Source organism: Heloderma suspectum, chromosome 7, assembly GCF_057233095.1.
Source record: "Heloderma suspectum isolate Gila_16-S chromosome 7, 16-S_ref, whole genome shotgun sequence".
NCBI lineage: Eukaryota > Metazoa > Chordata > Lepidosauria > Squamata > Helodermatidae > Heloderma > Heloderma suspectum.
In genome coordinates, this window is record NC_139464.1 from 46,886,685 (window position 1) to 46,908,992 (window position 22,308).

A 22,308-nucleotide genomic window follows, 5' to 3' on the forward strand; every position below is an offset into this window, starting at 1 on the left:
TGCTCACCAGGCATCACTGAAGTAGACTTCGACCCTATTGCCTTTGGTAAGACACATTCAGATAAACAGACAGAGACCCTGTAGAGTTAGCTCTTTCTTTCCTTGGGACATAGATGTCAGATATAGGTATGGACAGGTAAGGGAGCTAGTAACTTTTGTGGACATATTTATCCCAACCCTCCCTTGTAAAATATCAGAACAAAAATTAACAAAGCCAGAACTAAATGAAGAGAGAAATAATGAATTGTTAGTAATGTCTTTTATGTCCTCTAGGAATAAACTTTGCAACATGCAGCAGTGGTTGGAAGGAGCAGAGGAGATTCTTTGTCTCCACCCTGAAATACTTGGGGAAGAAAACATTTGAAAAGAAAGTATATGAAGAAGCTGAATATTTATGCTCTGACTTTAAATCCAAAGAAGGTACATGCTGTCTCAGTTTTGAGGACAACGGGAAAGCTTGTATACGAAGAACAAGCATAGTCCTTGTGGCTCTGTTGGTAATATGGGAGGATAATTCTAATTTTGGTCTTCAGTCATACTTGAAGTCTACAGTATGAAATAGACAACATATATGAAGTGATCTTGAAATAAAGGAAACGGCGGGAAATAGCAATATAGATAATTTTTAGATATTGTGACAGTTCATAGTTTGAGAGGTGAAATTCCTGGATTTGCCTCCCATTAATCAAATTGTGTACTTGGTTTGGGCACTAATCTGGCAACATTTAGTTAGTTTGCACCTGAGGGGTATGGAGCTCTCCCATCAGTACCACAAACCGAGGGCACCAGTTGAATGCAAACCAAATGAATCAATGCTAAAAAGCATACAACTGGTTGTTGTTTTTTTGAGAGAGATGTAGATATAATAAGTAACAACAAAAGAGGGGTAAACAAACTAGCACAGTATCAAAACTGATGTAGTGTGAACTCCACTGATTACTTTATAAGATAAACTGACTAGGAGTGAAACGTACTGGTTTCAAAGGCATAGGACAACACATATGAACATTAAAGTACAACGCTGAAACTTGGATGATTATAAATGTAGACAGATTACAGGAATCCGGTTTCAATCCTGTTTCACCATAAACAGCTTCTTCAGAAAATCAATACTTCATGTGTACAATTTCATTAACTGGAAAACATAATATAATATAAATCCCCAATATGAAGTTACACAGTCCCAATATAAGCATAAGATATTTGAAATAAGAATAACGTGGATAACAGCTTCAAAGCATTACAAATCTCACCGCCACTAATGAGCACACACTGTGGGAGTGAAGATAAGACAATCATTTAAGATGTCTCTCTGACCCCAAACACCTTATTAGTTCTCCCAAAGGAAGATTAACTAAAGCAAATGCAAAGTTTCAGTAACATGGTCATACCAACAAACCTAACAGTTTTGAAAGATCATCAAATTATTCAAATCTGAAATCATATAATGACCAGACACAAGAAGAACAACACCGTCAGAGGCTGGATCTGCAGCACCAAAGACACATCCCAGGCAATTGAAAACGTGCTCTTATAAGTCCCAAAGCCATACTGTGCCATTCTGTCTCCATTAGCCCTATTAGGCTCCCCAGGATTCTTCCTCCTCTCTGAGGAGTGGAGATCTGTAATGGGGCAGCCTGCTTGTTGTAGCTTTGCATTCTGTCGCTCGTCTAGTATTTTCAGCTGGGAGGAGAGTGTTCTTGTGGAGGAAGTTCCAGATCAGGCGGTTCCAGAGCCTGCATGTAGAGTCTGGGCTACGTGTTCCTCCCCAGGCTGAGCTGACAAATGATACTCACCCAAACTCTCTGGCACCTCCTCTTCCATGAGGATGTCTTAGTCACTGCCTGAGGCTGAGGGCTTCTCCACACAGAGGCTTTTTGTCCCATGCTTTTACCGGGGCTTCTGCTTCCAGATTCTTTGCAGGATTAAGATCAGCTCTTCACATGTGCTTCCCTTCCCCCCCCTTTTCCCACATTTCATTTATACAGCCACTAGATGGCAGTGTTGTCTAGCTCTTCTTATTGCAGGACTTCCTCTTTTCAGGGACAAATGGAAACAGATTGAAAATGGATCTTTTTGTTACTATATTATTTCTCTTTCAAATTAAGCCATGTAAATGCTTGGAAAGCACGAGAGAGGCGCTGGAGGTTGACGATGTAATGTAAAGGACCCACAAACTTCCATGAGTTTCAATCTCAGTCACAGGATAAAAGCCCCATGTGGAGAAGTCCTGAGACTGTAACTAATTTTTCCTTCCTCCATGATCCCCCTGCCTTGCTTGTATGGGTAGCAGCAATGGAATTGGTGCACTAGGGTAGGGCATAGAGAATCTCAGGATGTTTCAGCAGACCCATAGCCCATCCCACACATAAAATATTGGAGGCAATTCCTGCATGTTCTGGAGTCTGGAATCTGAGCTATTTTGAATTCTTCACCATGGAACAGTATCGGTGGCATTTGGGTTGGTTCTTTTTCAGGTCCTTCTCAGATCTGAGTGACATGACAAAGGATTGGTGGAACCTAGAGGTGAACCCTCATAGTATATGACCTACAATTACCCCATACTATGTGGTTGATTACCTGTGCTATAGCGAAAGCTCCCACATATTTATAGTAGGCCTGTGCACGGACCCCCAGATCTGCTTTGGATGCCGCTTTGGATCATCTGAAGTGACCCCACTCTGCCTCAGACCAATTCAGACCCCCTCTGATCCTACTCGGATCTGAATCTGAAGTGAGATTCAGATATCCGGATCGCATGGTTTTGGTGTTTTCCCATTGACTTGCATGGGAAAACACAAGCGGTCATAACTTTTTCAGTTTTTAGGATACAAGCATGAAAATTGGGGACCTCTCCACCCCCCTGGAGAGGAGGCCACCTGCAAAATTTCAGACATTTTGGGTTTTGTGCTAGGCGGGTTAAAATCTGAGATTTTCCAAAGAAACTCTCCAGGCAAAGAGCTGTAACTTCTCCCTGATTCCACACATGTGCATGGCACCTTGGCCTCTCCCAGCCCCCCTTGAGGGCACTGCACCCCCCAAAGCCCAGGCAGTTTGGCCTGCTGGCTTGTGTGCAAGGCGCTAGTGAAATCTGAGGTTTTCCAAAGAAACTCAGAAAGCAAAGAGCCATAACTTCCCCGTTTCCACTGATGTATATGAAACCTGGGTTCCTCCCAGCACCCCTCGAGGGCATCTGCTGTTGTTTATTCAAGCACACACAACCCACACAGAATGAGTATTGATATTTCTGTGTTTGGGGTTTTCCTTTCTTGGCCAGAGCACTTCTTTCCAAACCTGAACAGGTTGTAATGTAAAACCGGATCCATAGTCCTACTTTTTGGAGGGGTGAGTAGTTTCTAGGTGGCACACCTTATTCCATATGTGAAGAGGTGAGCCTCCCAATTTCCACGCTTGGCACGGCTTTTGTAGGCTGCTTTTGGGTCTTTGTTATCTTTATTGGTTTCTATTTTTAATATATTGATTTACTGTGTTGATTGAATTTAGAAAGAACATAGGGGATCCACATGATTGGCACTGCTCCTCTAGTTGCAGAATATGGGACCACATTATGGAAAATATATATGTTTGTGTTTGAAGGGCATCAAAGTGAGAATGCTTTCTTGACTGGACTTTTCTTGCCTAGACCATGCTTATATAATGCTTGCTGAATGAGAAGTCGGCCATATATAATGAGGGCACACCTCTAATCTGCTGGTGGTTCTTGTATCTCATACAGGTTCTTTCTTTGACCCCCGAATAATCAGGACAGTTAGTAATATTATAAGCACTGTAACATTTGGTGATCGCTTTGAATACTGTGATGAGACCTCATGGAAACTAATACATTTGACTGATGAGATCATGAAGGAACTAACCAGACTTCTGCCCCAGGTACCTTCATGAATTTGATTGTACATCAAAGGGAAATTGTGATTTGAGGTTTGGTGAGTGATCATGCAAGGCAGGAGTTTTTTGGTTGCGCTTCGGCTATTGGGCGGTATAGAAATAAATAAATAAATAAATAAATTATGGAACACCTTCAGCAAGGAGGCCTATCAGACTCGACCTTTGGCCACTTTTCAGTGTATGGTTGAGACCTGGTTCTTTAGAAAAGCTTTCAGGGGCCTTGTGTCATACTGAGCTAGTTACGCTAAATGGCACATGAATCTCAGCCCTGAGTTTCAGTTTCAGGGAAGGGAGGGTGAGAACTCCAGTCCTGATAATCCATTCTAGAATATGTGAAATTTTATTTCAAGTAAAGAACAGAAGAACACTTCATTTCCTATGGTTTCTCTTTTGCTTGCCTTCCTTCAGTTAGACAATTTCTTCATAATGTTTTGGATTCTTCTTTTTCTTAATCTTAAAATGTGAACACTATTTTCCAATTTGGAAATGTTCAAAGTGGTACACAAAATAATAACCACTGAAATAAAACCGGTAATCCCCATTTTTTTATGAGACACATCCAGATTTTTTTTTTTTTCTGATCAAGCATGCTTGGTATGCTGCATATTGGTCTGTGAATTGAATGATAACAAGGAGCAGCTTGGGTGGGTCATTGTGAGCAGAAGCCTGTAATAAAGGAAAAGGTTAAGCCCCTTTCCCCCCACACCATCTTCAACTACAAATTGCATTTGCTGTGAAATTGCAATAAATGCATACTGGAGAAGAGGTCTCACCCTTCAAAAACACTAGAAGTGCAATCTGGGTTTCTTTGAAGCAGTTGGCATATTCACCATTGACTTTTTGAGTATTTTGTTGGAATTCCGAATTACAATTTTTAAGCTTTCTCACTAACTGAAAACACACATAAAAGCAACAACAAATAAAACGGCAAGGAGTTGGCGCCACTGTCAGCAGAGGATTGTTAAGGTTTTTCATGTTCTGTTTATGACTTAACCTTCCCTTTCATTTTTTTTTAAATCATTTGCATTATTTGTCTTGAATGGAAGGGTTTTTTTTTTTAAATTAATGAAACTTGAGGTATAGGAGCAGAACAAAAGCTAACCATTTCAGTTCTTAGACTACCACATCAGGGAACGAGTGGGAGGAATGGGGATGAAACTGAGAAAGAGGGCTCTCCCCGTGAGTGTGAAAAGGTGGCTGGTTAGGATGTTTGTATCAGAATGTAATTTCATATCAAGTGAAATGCCTGATAAATGCTGCCCTTGTATATTAGAACATATCCGTGTTTCTTTCTTCTTTTATTACTGCAATACCAGCTTATGGCTGCAGGAGCCTGGTTGTCCTATATTCCTGGACCTCATCGTAAAGTTCAGAAACTATGATGATGTTAGTGCTATTATAAGGGGGATTGTGAATGAACATAAGAAAACCAGAGACCCGGCCTTTCCAAGAGATTTGACAGATGCATTTCTGGAGGAGATAGAAAAGGTATGAAGATATTTATAGACACAGAACCTTGGTAATATTTTTGTAGTTTTGGGATTTCAACAGATTAGTGATGGAAGAACTTTTGTCACCTATGCTGCGCCAGTAAAACTGCAGGACCCAGCGATGCTGAGAGTGGTGCTGCGTGGCTGATGTTGCTGCACCTTTCAGCACTGCTGCTTGACCCCACTGCTGCTCATGCCCAGTACCCAGCAATCTCTTAAATGTGGCCCACCAGGTTGGTGCTACTGGAGGTCATTTTCTATTTTTTTTATTTATGTATTGCATTTATGTCCCGCCTTTTCTCCTCCTGAAGGAACCCAAGGCGGCGTACACAATCCTCCTCCTCCATTTTATCCTCACAACAACAACCTGTGAGGTGGGTTGGTCTGAGAGTCTGTGACTGGCCCAAAGTCACCCAGTGAGCTTCCATGCCCGAGTGGGGACTAGAACCCAGATCTCTGGGCTCCCAGACCAACACTCTCAAACCTGGCCCTGGTTGCCACTAAACATGACCCAGGCGGAACTCAGAATTTATTTGGGAGCTCAGCCCTGCAGAATTCAGGCAAGAGTTTCAGAAGGGCTCCCCAGACTCCTTAGGACGCTATGAATGATTGTGGCTGGTCCTACTTCTGCAGTTCACTTTGACTGGCCAGAGGAGAGGCCTCATGTGTCAGATTCAGTCAGTGACATTCTTGGCTTGTGTCAGCAGCACCACAGGCTTTAGCAAAGCCATGGTGTGGAGGAGGGAAGTTCTTCTCTACCCCCTATCAGTATTACTAGCAGTAGCCTTGGAGGCTGAATCATCCAAGTGCAAAGGCCCATGCATCCTGAGCAATACAAATGCAGGCCTTGTTCTGCTTTTGAACATGCACCGTGCACTCAGCTGTGGTACCTCATGGCACTTGTTAAGTAGACTGTTTCCACATGCCTGGCCAGTGACAGCCAAAGCTGTAGAGCAGGGGGAGTGAAGTGTAATGATACTAGAACAAGAGGTAAGTTGCCTTAGACGTGATAGAGGGAGGCATTCTAAATGCAGCAGCAGCCATGTGCTTTCTGTAATGTGTATGTCTTCCATGAATCTTGGGGCATTCTTTATTATTTGCCTTTTCTTTGCTCCAGTATATCTTGCAGTTTACGGATAACAGGAACAATGATCACTAATGCATAGTGCTACTTCTTCCCAATATCTTCTCTTTCCTTTAGGCTAAAGGGAATCCAGAGAGCAGTTTTAATGAGCAAAACCTTATTAATGTTCTTTTCGACCTGCTTGGGGCTGGCACTCAAACCACTTCTTTAAACATATTATGGGGGATTCTGGACATGGCCATTTATCCTGACATTCAGAGTAAGTGATCAGCATTTGGGGGACTTGGAGGGATGCCTCACAGGTTTTACTCATTGAATGCCTTACCTAATCCTCTTAAAACTCCACCTACCATTATATCATAAATCCAGGTTCATACAGAGTCAACGGGATAGACTGCAGTCTGACACAAACAGAAAAAGACATAAGAAGAGCCTTGCTGGATCAGGCCAAGGGCCCATCTAGTTCAGCATTCTGTTCACACAGTGGCTAACCAGCTGCCACAGGAAACCCACCAGCAGGACAGGAGTGAAACTGCACCTTGCCACCCATGTTCCCCAGCAACTGGCATATGTAGGCGTACTGCCTCTGACACTGGAGGTAGCATAGAGCCATCAAGACTGGTAGCCACTGATAGCCTTCTCCTCCAGGAAGTTGTCTAACCCCCTTTTAAAGCCATCCAAACTGGTGGCCATCACTGTGTTTTGTGGTAGTGAATTCCATAGTTTGACTATGGGCTGTGTGAAGAAGTCCTTCCTTTTATCTGTCCTGAATCTCCCACCCATCAGCTCCATGGGATGACCCCAGTTCTAGTATTACGAGAGAGGGAGAAAAATGTCTTCCTATCCACATTCTCCATACTGTGCATAATTTTGTACACCAATATCGTGTCTCCCCTGACTCGCCGTTTTTCCAAGCTAAACAATCCCAGCTGCTGTAACCTTCCCTCCCCTATCCTGCCCTTTAGCCAAAAAGTGTCTTATAAAGGTAAAAAAATAAAACAGTTCCAATCTAATCTTATAATCTAAAAGACACAACACAAAAAGGAAAGGGGATTGGGAAGGAAGAAAGAAAAATTGGAAACATTGAATAAAGGCCTTGGTGAAACAGGAAAAAAAAAGGGTTTCATCCCTCACATTTTCTGCTTTTTTCCAGGGTCTTCACATCTCTAGTGCTGACAGGGTGAACACTGAAACATATTTTCAGCAGGGGCTCATTGACATGTGGAGAACTGGGATGGCAGAAGAGAGAAAGTTTATCAAAATGTTCTAGAGGGCAGGGAAATGTATGGTGCAGGGCTGAGCCATCTGTGGCCCTCCAGATGTTTCGCCCTACAACTCCCATCAGGCCTAGTAAACAAGCCAAGGATGGGGGATTATGGGAGTTCTAGGGCAAAGCAGCTGGAGGGCCATAAGTTACCTACCCCTGGTAAAGTGGGAAGATCCGAGGAAAACACTCAGTCTAGAATGTGGGTTCCAAGTTCTGAATGCACCATTTTTGATGCTCTGTGTTTTGAGGATTTTGTTCTGAATGCCGCATCTGAATTGTAGTGACAAAGTTTTGTCTTTTTGAGACTTACTGTGTGCTGTTGGTCCATCTTTCTCCTTTCTGAGATCAAGTTTGGTAGAATGGGTAGGCTTGAATGTGGGACACCCAGCTTCAAACCCCTGCTCAGACATAAAACTCACATTGGCCAGGATTGCTGGGAGCCTAGAAAAAACACCCCTCCAAGCTGCTTGGAAGAAGGGTGGGATACATATGAAATACATTAACAGCACAGGCCTACATGTGTCTACTCAGATTATAACTGAACATAGTGATTGCAGCCTAATCATTCTAAATTAATATTTTCAGAGAGAGTCCATGAAGAAATTGATAAAGTGATTGGCAGAGTGAAATCACCCACGATGGAGGACCAGCCGAACCTGCCTTATACCAATGCTGTGGCCCATGAAATTCAACGTTTTGCTGATATTTTACCTGTTTTGTTACCTTTAATGACACACAGAGATACTGAAGTTGGCGGGTTTGTCACCCCTAAGGTACAGTCCCTGAAAAATATTTTTTAGAAAATCACACTTTGGATCTAGACGTAGTCATACTTAGAATAGACCTATTGTAATTAATGGGACTTAAGTTACCCATAACTCACTTGTCCCATTGATTTCAGTAGGTCCACTCTAAGCATGCCTATGTCTGGATCCACCCCACTGTTGCTAAAAGGTTAATAACAGAAAGGACCACATGAAAGGACTTGATGCTCCCAGTTAACCAGAGTTAGCACTAATGGACTCAACTGGATCTCATGACTGCATAGTAGAAACACTTGCTAGAATTCATATTGGGGTAGTTTATCTAGTCTACCTACATGCCAGTTGAAAAAGAGACTCTGAAACCTTCCAAGTGTTTTAGGAAAACGGTGAAACTGAGCTAATGTGCAAATATTTTGGAAAGGAAGATACAATACCAATAGAATTAAAGTGCATGACATTTTTTTCGCTTCAAAAGCAAACCTGAACGAGTTGGCCATCTGATTCAGGGAACTTCAGTACCAGTTAACATGCATTTTGAAGGGGGAGCAATTGTAGCTGTGCAGCAAGCACGGCACCAGGCCTGCCGCAACCTGCAGTGCACCAGCGTCACAAATTAACCCAAGATGTTGCACTGGCGATGCAGTCTGCGTTGCTGCTCCTATGCTACCAACCACCATCACTGCTAAATGAAGCACGGAGGCACGTACATGGCATCCTAATAGCGTTTCAGCCACCCTGGATACATGTACAGTAGCACACCCTTCAGTGTTTAATACAGAAACCATGTAGAGTAGAACTGCAATTGCCAGAAACCCAAAGCAGAATGATCTCACTGCTCTGGGGCAAGCACGGGAAGCCCTTCCAAGTCTTCATGTCTTTGTGGAGTCTCAGAGGTGGGTTTTGCCACTCACGGAGCTCCGTTTAGGTAGGTTCTGCAGCTCAGCCAGAGTCTTTGTGGGAGTGCTGCCCTCCAGTCACACCCAAGAGCATGGTTCCTGTCTTGCCTCACAGTTCTCTTCCATCATTGTGGTAGCTTTGGGAAACTTTGCTCTAGGGTAGACAAAAACATTCATGTTTGGGGGTTTTTAACCATTCCCCCTTAGTTTCGCCAGTCTTCCTAAACTATATGTTTGCATTTTATTTGTTATAGTGCTTGAATGGTTCGCCTTTTGTGCTGGTCTGTTTGGGCTATAGCTCAGAGACTACCATTTTTCCAAAATGGCTGCTCTTGCAGACGGAAGCTACCACACGTTTTGGAGGCTGCTAAGTCTTTGATGGCTTCCTCAGTGACAGGACTTTACACTTCAGTCTCAGGCTTCATATAGTCTATGCCTGAAGCCCCAGCCTACAAGCTGGTAGTTAATCTTTCAGCTAAATTGGCATTGAAACATGGATCCTTAGGGTACACAGCCCTTGACCAGCAGGTGGAAACCTTCCTCTAACCCAGTGCTCTCCAGATGTTTTGGACATCAACTCCCATCAGCCCCAGCCAGCTTGGGCAATGGTCAGGAATGCTTGGAGTTGTAGTTCAAAATATCCAGAGTGCACCAGGTTGGGGATGGACCTCTCAATGGCCTCCCCCAGTGGGTTCATGTAGATGTTAAACAGCATGGGGGATAAAAAAAAAGAGCCTTCTGGAACCCCATGGCATAGCTGCCAAGGCACAGAGCAATAATTCCCCCTTCTGGAATCGGCCATCCAAGTAGGAGCAGAACCAATGCAGCGCAGTGCCTTCAACTCCCAGCCGAGACAACCTATCCAGAAGGATACCGTAGTTGATGGCATCAAAAACTGCTGAGATATCCAGAAGAATCAACAGGGTCACATTCCCCCAACCCGCTCCTGGCAAAGATCATCCCACAGGGTGACCAAGGTAGTTCCCATTCCAAAACCAGGCCTGAAGCCTGACTGAAATGGATCTAGATAATCTGTTTCCTTCAAGAGTGCCTGGAGTTGTCCTGCCATGACCTTGCCCAGGAAGGGGATGTTGGCCACTGGCCTATAGTTCTTAATGTCCTCTGTGTCCAGGTTAGGCTTTTTCAGGACTGGCCTAATTACTGCCTCTTTTAAAGAAGCCAGCACCACTCCCTCTCTCAAGGAGGAATTTACAACCTCCTGGACCCAGCCAGATATCCCTTTCTTGTTTGATGTGATAAGCAATGAAGGGCAAGGGTCGAACATACAGGTGGTTGTATTGGCCCCAGGCCTGTAACCAAGTCACCTGTAGTTTTAGAGGGGCCTAGAGATCCATAATGCTTGACTTAGATTCATTATTGGTGCAATTTCCTTGCTAGTGGGCCTCTGAGCTTGTGAGATGAGTCAAAGGTTGATAGCACGGCCTCAGCACATTCCATGCTAACGAAGGCTATTATCTTATAGGGCCTAGGATGTGCCTGAGAAGTGAGGCTATGTTTATGCTGAATTACAGGCGGCTGTGCTGGGAAAGTTCTGATTGTTTTCCTTCTGAACAAGTACTGTTAGTCTATGCTGGGGATGAACGTGAATGAATGCTTGCTGCTGTCATGCTGTCTCACTGCTAACATGTATGGTATAAAACCCATTGCACCCTTTGGCTCTGGGTTCAGAGAAGCTGTCTGATCCAACCACTGGATACACCTGTGTGCTGAAAGTACTCAATAAAGTCTCCTTGTAAGCAAACCTGGGTCTGGCTTATTATCTCGGCACCTCCAAACCTTAGCTGCCCACGGCCAGGACATACAATTGGCACAGCGAGCAGGGTACTGAGATAACTAATATGTTCAGATTCAAAGGAAAGGAGGATGTGGTTGTCGGCGTGCAAAGCCGATTCCCGGGCTGTCCACAGTTGGAGCTGTGGGGTCCAGTCGCAAAGCAATTGGTAGTGCTGAGCGGACTGAGAGCATGCCCAGGACTGCACGCCAATGGCTCTGGAAACTGCGTTGGAATCTCTGCAGCTGGAAAAGTGGTCAGCTAAGGAGGTGCAGGGTGCAGGAACTCTGGCATGGTTTGTGCTGACAGCATTGCAAACTGTCAGGCAGAAGGAGTCAGAATGGAGAGAGAAAACAGCAGAAAAGCTCAAGGACAGGCTGGGAAAAGAGCAAGATTTGAAGATGTTAATTCAAAGAGGCATGGGAGCATGAGGCTGAAGAAGTAGCCGTTGGTTAAACTGATACACCGAGCTCGGAAGAAATGCCCACAGAGTGCTGAGGTGTGCAACATCATTACCTTGCCCAACTGGATGAAATCCCTAAGAAGTGGAAACTGAAGATGAAGACCCAGAAGATGAAGACGAGGAATGGAGTAAAGGTGAAGAATCAGCACCCAGGGCATGGGCTAGACCCCTCCTAGAGTGGAAAGTGCGCCAGAGGATGGTCTCAAGGCAGAATGAAGCAGAGCAACCACGCTGAAGATCTCAGTCACGGTAACAGCGTTTAGCTTGGACTGTTCTAGAATTTCATAAGCCTATAGCTACTGACCATCAGCTACATGATTTCTGAAGAGTGTAACCATTAAGCTTTTGCTGTGGGATTCCCTGCAATAAAGAAATCTCACTGATTTGGGTGTCCAGGGTCGGACTGCCTGAGCGTGTGCGCTGAAGAGATTGAGAAACCGGGTAGCATGTGTTCCTGGCTAAGCCAAAAACATTACTACCATGCTCCTGCAAGCTGCAACAAACCCCATAAGCTCGGAGACCCAACCTGGTTTAGAGGAAAAGAAGGTATCATAATTGCTGTCTTCAAAGACACCGAGGCCTGCACAGCCAGCTGGCTGACGCTGTAAATTATGTTACCACTGCAAACTAAGACGGTTTTCCTTTTTGATGACCCCAGCGGAAAAAAGCCGACCTGAGTGATTTGTTGCCCCTGACAAGGCAAAGATTCAGTAGCCCTGTCCTCATCATGTCTTGTTTCAAACCTGGGATTTACAGATAAAAACTGTGAAGCTTTACTTTCAAGCCCTGCAAATCACCCGCCACCGCCTCCTAAAGATTGATGGCTGTGCAAAGAATGCAAGTATTATTATTATTATTATTATTATTATTATTATTATTATTAAATTTATTAATCGCCCATCTGGCTGGTCACCCAGCCACTCTGGGCGATGTACAACATACAATAAAACAGTTTAAAACAATAAAATTCTACAGTAAAAACATTTTCTAAAATACCCTAACCCACCCCAAATGCCTGCCTGAACAACCACGTTTTTAATGCACGACGGAAGCTCATTAAAGAGGGGGCATGGCGGAGTTCCCTAGGGAGGGAGTTCCACAGAGTGGGGGCCACCACAGAAAAGGCCCTCTCCCTCGTCCCCACCAGTCTAGCTGTCCTGGCTGATGGGACAGAGAGAAAGCCATCCGAGGCTGATCTTGTTAAGCGGCCTGTCTGGTGCTGCTGGAGGCGCTCCTTAAGATAGGCTGGGCCAGAGCCGTATAGGGTTTTAAAGGTCAAAACCAACACCTTGAATTTGGCCCGGAAAACAACTGGTAACCAGTGCAACTCCTTCAGCACTGGAGTGATGTGATCTCGCCGGTGGCTACCTTTAATCAGGCGAGCCGCCGCATTCTGTACCAGCTGCAGCTTCCGAACCGTCTTCAAGGGTAACCCCACGTAGAGCGCATTACAGTAGTCTAAACGAGAGGAGACCAGGGCATGTACTACCGATGGGAGCAGATGGTCGGGAAGGAAGGGGCGCAGCCGCTGTATCAGATGGAGTTGATACAGCGCTGTCTGGCTCACAGCTGACACCTGAGCCTCCATGGACAGCTGGGAGTCCAAAATGACCCCCAGGCTGCGGACCTGGTCTTTCAAGGGTACAAAGCAATCCCCATCTCCCTGCAGTGTCCTGAGTTTCGGCACTTTGTTTCTGTGTGCCAGGTTGAGGGAGAGAAAGAAGAAGGGGGGTGTCATGTTGTGAATCCCTGGCTAGCCCACCTAGTGATGGATAGCCCCAAAAGTTTTCCCCTCACTCAAGCTTCAGTTTCCTTAGTCCTCGTTTGCGAAGCATTGAAAAATTCAATTATTGCTCCCTTGCTGTTAGAGCCGTGTAGTTCAAAACTGCCCTGTAACTGTAAGTTTACTTTTGCAAAAGAAAGGGGAACATAGCCGATTATAGTCTGTAAAGCCATGTGGAAAGCTTTGAGAATGACAGCCAATGTAGGTCTCTCCATTTCCCCTTGCAAAAGAGATGGTTTTATTGTTTTTAATGTGTCTGAAATATCTTAGATTTCGATTTCCAGCTAGACCCATTGAAAGCTCAAAAGCACTGGCAATGTGTTTACGAGCTCCCTAGTTAGACAGTCGCTTCCCCTCAGCAATGTCCGAGCAACCAAGCCAAAAAAGTGTGAGGGGAGGGGAGTAAAAGTTTTAGAGTGAAGAGGCGCTATGAGAGCGAAAAGAATGTAAAGGGCCAGCTTCAGTGATGCAGTTATAGCCAAGATTTGACTAGAAGTAGCCTGGAAGGGCTTAGGCCTATTCAGTTTTTAGAATGTCAGAGTCTGTGTGAGCTTATCTCTGTCAGTGTTGTCAGAGCGGAGCCAGGGGGAGTCACCCGACTCCCTTTCTGCCGCTGGTTTAGCCTTGGAAGATGTCTGTGAGAACCTGACAGAAGTAGAGTGGGATTTGCAGAACAGTCGCCCAGGTTGAAGCGTCACACTGATAGAAAGCTGAGCAGTGCCACTCTGTTTAGACAGAAGCCTTGCTGAACGGCTTAAGGCCCTAGTCTGTCAGGGGATTTGGAAGGGTCACACCTTCCCCTTTTGAACTGACGCAGAGGCAGGGAGCCTTTGCTGGGAACATCCTGTCTTCATTGCCTGAAGCCTCCTCTGTTTGGCTCCATCATCGTCTGGGCTTTTGAGAGGCACTCTGCACATGGACTGGAACTTTGGATTGTTAAAGACTTGCCATAGAAAGTACTGTGAGGGTTTTCATAGACTTAAACTCTCGTTGCTGTGGACTGTGTGTCTGTGTGTTTGTAGTCAGCTCAGTGTACGGCAGGCTGAGTTTGACTTTTGGACTTCCCCCTGCAGAACTCACGCAGCATGGAGTCGCCGATGCGAAGGTGGTGGCCTAGAACTCTTTCCATGTGTGAGTATGCCCTTCCCTTGATCTTGATGGGCCCTGACCATATAGCCTAGAGGAGCAGTATGATTGCTGGATCTGCTCCATCATGCCTCACCATGCAAGAGGAGTTTTCCAGTCATGGTGTTAGATTTCAGTGAAAGGTTGTTGTGTGCATTTTATGATTTCTTAAATACTACGTGATACCTGTAAATGTCTTTAATGTCAGATACAACTCCAAATGATACTGAGTGTGGTTCTCAGTGGTTTGATGTCAGTGCCACCCAGGACAATGCCTTCAGAGTGCACATGCAGAAGGTAAACAAATCCATATAAATCAGAGAAGGATTTGAGCAATTACACGATGGGATAAGATGGCTCACCCCATTAAAGGTGCATGCCCGACCACGGCCATTAGTGTGTTGGGAAGATGAGTGTGCACAAAGTAGAAAGAGCGTCCTGGCATTAACTGGGCTGCCCATAATGGTAGTTATTAGATCTGTTGAGAAAAAGATTAGCCGTGGTTGCCTCCAGAATAGATTAGAAGGTGCTCCCTGGGACTGTTATGGGCTCCCCATAGGTTTGTGAATACCTTAGAGAACCCTGCAGTAGGGAATTACGGGGCCTGGAAAGTGAGATGGCAATGAGACATCTTTGGTGCGGCTGATTATGCTTGGAGCTTATTCCCTGGCTACCATAATGTACAGAGTAAACATTTTTGGAAGGGCAATAGAAATGGTATTGAATACCACTGGTGAGGCACTAGAAGCCATTGGGATAGAGATGGCAAGCATGAGAACTGCTGTTTTGCAGAACTGCCTGGCTTTAGATATGATCACAGCGGCCCAGGGCGGTATTTGTGTCATGTTGCAGCAGGAATGCTGTGTGTACATTCCTTACAAGCAGAGTGTGATAAATCACAGTGTAAGGGCTTTGTATGTGCAAAGTGAGAAAATACATCACCTAGAAGAGGACTCCCTCTCCAGACCGATTTCAGACTGGTTTCAAGGAATCGGGGGTAGCAGAAGTAAGTTGTTGCCATAACTGTGACTATCATAGGTAGTTTTATAGCTTTGTGTGCTTGCTCATATGGCTGTCGTATTTTCAAATATATAGTAAAGTAGTTATCAATCCCCTGGTGATCAAATGACAGGGCAAAGGAGATCCGGCCCTCTGGGTAAGAAGAGATTGTGACGTGTAGACTGGTATCGTCCTTTGATCATCTGAGGGTAGAATGTATTGGCCCCAGGCCTATAACCAAGTCACCTGTAGTTTTAGAGGGGCCTAGAGATCCATAATGCTTGACTTAGATTCATTATTGGTGCAATTTCCTTGCTAGTGGGCCTCTGAGCTTGTGAGATGAGTCAAAGGTTGATAGCACGGCCTCAGCACATTCCATGCTAACGAAGGCTATTATCTTATAGGGCCTAGGATGTGCCTGAGAAGTGAGGCTATGTTTATGCTGAATTACAGGCGGCTGTGCTGGGAAAGTTCTGATTGTTTTCCTTCTGAACAAGTACTGTTAGTCTATGCTGGGGATGAAAGCGAATGAATGCTTGCTGCTGTCATGCTGTCTCACTGCTAACATGTATGGTATAAAACCCATTGTACCCTTTGGCTCTGGGTTCAGAGAAGCTGTCTGATCCAACCATTGGATACACCTGTGTGCTGAAAGTACTCAATAAAGTCTCCTTGTAAGCAAACCTGGGTCTGGCTTATCATTATCTCGGCACCTCCAAATCTTAGCAGCCCACGGCCAGCCCACTGCCAGCCCACGGCCAGGGCATACAGTGGCCGACCAGACTTGGCCAAGCACCTTGTCCACATCCTCGGGCCTCAATAACTGAAACTCATCCAATAAAACAGGACCACACAGTGCTTTGGATGCCTCTACTAATGGAACTGCATTAATTGTGGTGTCCAATTCATGATAAATCTGAGTGACTTTATCTTCAAAGTGCCATGCAAGCTCATCACAGCATGCTACCGAGGGTGCTCTCCCTGGCCCAGAATGTAGCAGGCCACGAACCACTGTGAAAGGCTCCACTGGATGATGCTGAGAAGACGCAATGCTGATGGAAAAGAACGATCTCTTTGCCACCCTCACTGCCACAGACCAGGCTTGATAATGAGCTCTAACCTGTGTTCTATCAGACTCAGCAATGAGTTTTCCAAATATGAAGCCTCTTGATTACTTGGAGGCTGACTCAGAAGCAAGCATGCGCAGCATGTCTACTCACAAGCAGGGATGGACGGACTTTGTATACCAAGGCACTGGCCGGGCTCTCCTCGAAGGGAGAGGGCACTTGAGCAGGATCATGTCGACAGCCTGAGTCATCTCTGCATTCCACAGAGGGACCTGGACTTCGACAGGAGCACTAGCCATACCAGCAGGTAAATCTTCCAGAGCCCTCTGGAATCTAGAGTGGAAATACAAGAACTGGCCACCTTCTCCTGCGTCCACATCAACAGCATTTGTCCTGAATGTATAATATCCAGGAATTTTAAATTCTATTCCTTCGCTTTGTTTTCCTGACCCATTTTCTTTCCCATATCCTTGGCTAGCCTTCTCTCCATTGTTTGTTTGTTGGTTTTATTTGTGTGCTTTGGGGGGAAAATCATTGTTATATATATGGAAAATGTGTAATAATGTGTAAATAAAAACATACTAATTCAGTCCCTGTCAAATTCAAGTGGGGTTTCCAGTCCCCTTCACAAGCCACTGCTGATTTGACTCATTCCCCCTGCAACACCAACAGAATCCTTCTGGTGTCAATGGATTGCCGGGTTCAAAAATCTGTCAGGAGATGACCCCGCAGAAGTAAAGCAGATGCCAACTCCCAATACAAATTTTCGGTAGACGTTTCGCACCAGGATGTCTCTCAGTTCCCTTCCTTAGTTGCTGTCCAAGATTACGAGGAGTATTTCCTCCCAGTAGCCTCTTATGTACAGGAATTAGACTTCGGAAACACGACAGCCCTTCTATAAAAGCTTTATAATCTATTCATTGATTATTTTAAATATTAAAAAAGTACCAGATAACCCAGCAGAGGATTCTAACCACCTTGGCTCTCTATCATGTTAGGAGACCATAGTCTTCAATCATTTGTCTTCAGTGCTGAAGGATGAAACCATGTGGGAGAGGCCACACGAATTTTACCCAGAACACTTCCTGGATGCAAATGGGCAGTTTGTCAGGCGAGAGGCCTTCCTGCCTTTCTCTGCAGGTAAATCCATCAGAGGGATGTTTGAGACATAGGGGGAAAGTTAATGCTATACTATTGTGCTTCCTCTTTCCCAAATCATGGGTAACATTGTTCTTGGTCAGTTGCCTTGAGAAGAGAGAGAGTCTTGGGCCCCATCTACATGGGGGATGTACTCTGGTTCTACTGCGTATCACAGGCATTTGTGGTACATGATGTTCCCTCCACATCAACCACGTTTTTTCTTGCCATAAAACCCGCATTTTTCCAAAGACCTTTTGTGACGAATTTTTCACTTTCTGCAACTTGCCTGCGTTTTGGGACTCACTGTGTTGTAAGCTTGCGGTGCTACTGCGGGGGGAGTAGGAGTGGTGTCAGCACTGTGAGGACGTCAGCTAAGGGTGGACCCAATAGGAATGGAAGGCGTTAACCCTTCCTGTTGGCTTTGCCCTCTGTTGACCAACCTTTTTAAATTTAATGTGTTTCTTAATGCGTACCCTGGCATGGTTGCCCCTTCGAATAAGCTTAATGAATGGGACACTCTCCTTTGTCTTTTCTCTTTGCCTCAAGGAAGAACTAGCTGGCATGGATAACTGCTCAGAAGTAAACCATATTCTTTTTGATTGTGCTTTCCCCTGAGAAAATCGGCATGTTGCTCTTGGGATGCCGTTTCTTTTTCCAAAAAAAAAATCTCCACGCAACGTTGCATAATCTGTGACGGCTTAATGAATATAAAAACGTGATGTCCCCAGATGGAAAGAGGTGTGGGGACCTGGGGATCGTTTTGGTTTTGTTGTCAACCTCCGCTTATCCACTCTGGTGGGCCTGCAGTTCAGGTTAACGACCTGCTGATGCTGCAAGACTCCACCCACAGATGCCCGAACTAATACAGCTTCTCATGTGGTCTGTCACACAAAAGCAGGGTTTTGCCACGAATAAGCCACTTCAATGGGCTGCGTGTGCCACGGGAGGAGCAAATCCAAATGGATGAAAATGCACTTTTAAACTGCATCACACTGGGAAGTGTCCCCATGTGGATGGAGCCCTGTGGACTGAACCGTGTTCTAAAAACACACCCAAACCTAATTGTTACGAGTACACGGTTATTTATAACCGACTTTCCCTATTACCTTGCAAAGAGAAAGTTGCACTGAGGTCAAGTAGACATTTCAGACTCTATGTCACATCCTTCCTTTGTATGGGAGTGTTCATGTGGAGTCCTGGAGCTCATTTTGAGAACCATTCCTCCCTCTTTGTGTGTGACTGGGCTGAATTCAGTTTCGGGGCATACCTTTGAGGGCTGCCTGAAAGGTGGCTTTGTGATGAGGTACCAAAAGCAGAATCTGGGCTGAACGGAGCCAGTGGCGGCATAGTCATGTGACTGGCTTGGCAGAGGCTGGAAGTCAGCATGAGCTGACTTGAAATGTCTGGCTGCTATTGACTGAAAAATGTGGTTGTGGTGTTTGAAGGAGAGTTGCTGGACTAAGAGAGCGAGAGAGGGGAGGATTTTGTTCAGTCCTCTCTGTTCTCGTGCACAAAATGTTCTGCTTCCTTTTCCTGCAGGTCACCATTCCTGCCCTGGAGAACAGTTGGCTAAAACGGAGCTCTTCGTCTTCATCAACAGCCTCCTGCAGCATTTCACCATTTGCATGCCTGAAAACTGTCCCACACCCATGGAAGAGAATAATTTTTTTGCCCTAGCAGTCAATCCACCCCCTTTCCAGATATGTGCCCTTCCTAGATAACCTCCCCAGGATATCTGCTGCCCCTTCTTCAGTGGCCTAAGAATTGCCGCCACAGAGAAATGTGTTAACAATGTTTTGGATGAGAAGATTTGTACTTGCATTTCCTTACTGTGCAAACCATGTACTCTGTGAATAAAACAACAATATGGGAAACACAATTCAGACATGTGATATCAAATTAAGGACCCTCACTCAGCATTTCCATGGCTGCAGTACATAGGGTGCATCGTGAGAATGGCTGAGGGCCAGGTGGGTGTGCGTTTTCAGCCTAAGGGCTTAATTCCAATCTGGGAGAGGTCACAGGAGCTGTGGGCGGGGGCAAACATAGAGTAGGTGGAGCTAAACTATGAATCTTACCATTTTCAAGCATACTGAACTAGGATGAGCCTCTGCACGCCAACTCATAAGTAAGTAGGACAATCACTGAGCAGCTCTTTCAAACAGCATCCCAAATATGAAACCTCTCCATTACTTGGAGGCTGACTCAAAAGCAAGCATGAACAGCATGTCTACTCACAAGCAGGGATGGATGGATTTTGTTTATTCCCTCTGTGTTTTGTGGATCAGAATCAGATTCCCCCTTCAGAAAGACAAAAAAAGTCTGCTGTAATTTGCATAGCTTTTGCTGGCACATAACATTTTGTGAATTTTCTGAGCTCAGCATACAATCAGTGAGCAGTCCAAACACAAGAAGAGTGCTACACAGTGGAGGCTGAAGACAGATCAGAGATGTATAAAACATTATGATTCTTTTCAAAAAAAGTGTATATATTAGCATATTTCATAGGACTTTCATATAACTAAACTTGAGTACAATTCTGAAAAGTAAAAAAAACCCCAAGGGTCATGAGTCTGCAGAATCTGTGAGACTTGGAAGAAGCTAGTTTGCTGCGGTATCTGCAGGTCAGATTAATAAAAATCCGAAGTCATTTGAACCTGGTTCAGATTTCTCCAATATTTCTACTCACAAGGAAGCAGGAGAAACATTTGCATGTCTACTCAGAAGTAAACAGGAATGAATTGCTCAGCAGTGATGAGCAAAAGGCCGGATGCACCTGATCTTGTCTGATCTCGGAAGCTAAGCAGGGTCAGCCCTGGTTAGTACTTGGATGGGAGACTGCCTGGGAATCAGGCTTCCTGCACTGAGCTGGGGGTTGGACTTGACGGTCTTGTAGGCCCCTTGCAACCCTATGATTCTAATATTGGCAGCACTTTCAGACAGTGTTCCAAATATTAAACCTCAATATCCCATCATGCACCAAACCAATCTTTCTGGAAAGGTTAGATTAATCACAATGGTGATGAAGAATGACCGCCCCCCCTCCCCGAAGCCTGGCCATGATGCTTCCCACTGGATGAAAAGAATATGGCTGCACTAAGATGGCTTGGCTTCCAACCAAAAACTGGTTCCAAACTAGGCCAAATTGCTACACATGCACAGCATGAGCTCAATAGAAAAAAAAAGTACTGGGGTGGAGGCTACAGTTTGTAGTGGAGGGGCCTCCAGAAGATAGAGGACTTGAAAGATACCTTTCCTGGGATCTCATTAGATTCTTCCTGGAGATAGTGCTGGGGTGTGGGGAAACTCCTGAGGTTTCAGTGAAAGGAATCCGTGAAAGAGGCTGCATGGGGGTCATTGCTTCAGCTGGAGTGGGGAACTAGGCAGTGAGATCCTTACGATCCAGAGAAATTGGGTTGCAAGGCTATATGGCACAACCCCAATATTCCATGGATTAAAGTGATTTCAGTCAAAGAACGAGAGTCAACAGAGGCAACCAGGACTAACTGGGCTTGTCGTACAACCAGAGGTTGGGGTATCATGCCCCTGGGAAGCCATGGAACCATGAGCTTGCCATGCATCAGGAGCAAGTGTGGCATCCTGCCTAAGCGGGGGAGGCCAGGAACCAAATGAAGGGTTTCAGCAAGTAGGACTGGCTGGAAGGACTGACATCCTGCAGACCTGAAGTGTGGGCTTCTTATAGGGTTGAAACCTTTTTATAGGGTTGAAACAAAGACAAGAAAAGGTCAAAAGACTCTGGGTCCAATGAAGACAGTACAACGAAAGAGGAGAGGACTCTTGGGCAGGGTCCATATTGGTTCCAGACACCCGTACAAAAGGTCAGGATGAATCCTAGAATAGTAGGGTTGGAAGGGGTCTATAAGACCATCAGGTCCAACCCCCTGCTCAATGCAGGTATCCAAGTCACAGCATCCCTGACAGGTGGCTGCCTAAGCAAGACAGTTGCTGGGAAAGAAACTTAAAAGGCATCATAACTGAGCTTATTTAACAGAGAAGGCTATTTGAACCTGCCATTAGGTTTTGCTTACATATAAGAGCAGCACAGATAGTATCTGGGGTGGGGTGTGTAGTCCAGTGGGCGCAGTTGGCCGTCTTGGAGATTAAAAGTGCTGAGACAGTGTTGCTGACTCCTGGTCTAGAGTAAGCCTGACAATGATAGCACTCATGTTGAGCAAATTAATTCATATGAGTAAGTAATCATCTTTTTGATGTCACTCCCCCAAAGTATTAAAGAAAATCTCCCCTACCCCCACCTGATGAAGTGGACTCTAATCACAGAATCATGGAATAGTAGGGTTGGAAGGGGCCTACAAGGCCATCGAGTCCAACCTCCTGCTCACTGCAGGAATCCAGGTCAGAGCATCCCTGACAGATGGCTGTCCAGCCTCATCTTGAACGCCTCCAGTGTGGGAGAGCCCACCACCTCCCTGGGTAATTGGTTCCATTGTCACATTGCTGGAACAGTCAGGAAGTTTCTCCTGATGTTCAGCCAAAGTCTGGCTTCCTGTAAC

General features: G+C 45.2%; 1 pseudogene across 1 annotated transcript in view; it reads left to right on the forward strand.

Moving 5' to 3' along the window:
• The window catches only part of LOC146339704 (cytochrome P450 2D14-like), a 28,213-nt pseudogene extending 8,565 nt beyond the window's left edge, over window positions 1-19,648 (forward strand). The window contains exons 3-9 of the transcript XR_014784565.1: window positions 274-420; window positions 3,737-3,891; window positions 5,223-5,394; window positions 6,598-6,739; window positions 8,333-8,520; window positions 17,635-17,776; window positions 19,316-19,648. The product of XR_014784565.1 is annotated as a cytochrome P450 2D14-like (transcript). The remainder of the gene's footprint in view (window positions 1-273; window positions 421-3,736; window positions 3,892-5,222; window positions 5,395-6,597; window positions 6,740-8,332; window positions 8,521-17,634; window positions 17,777-19,315) is intronic.
• The last annotated feature ends 2,660 nt before the right edge of the window (window positions 19,649-22,308 follow it).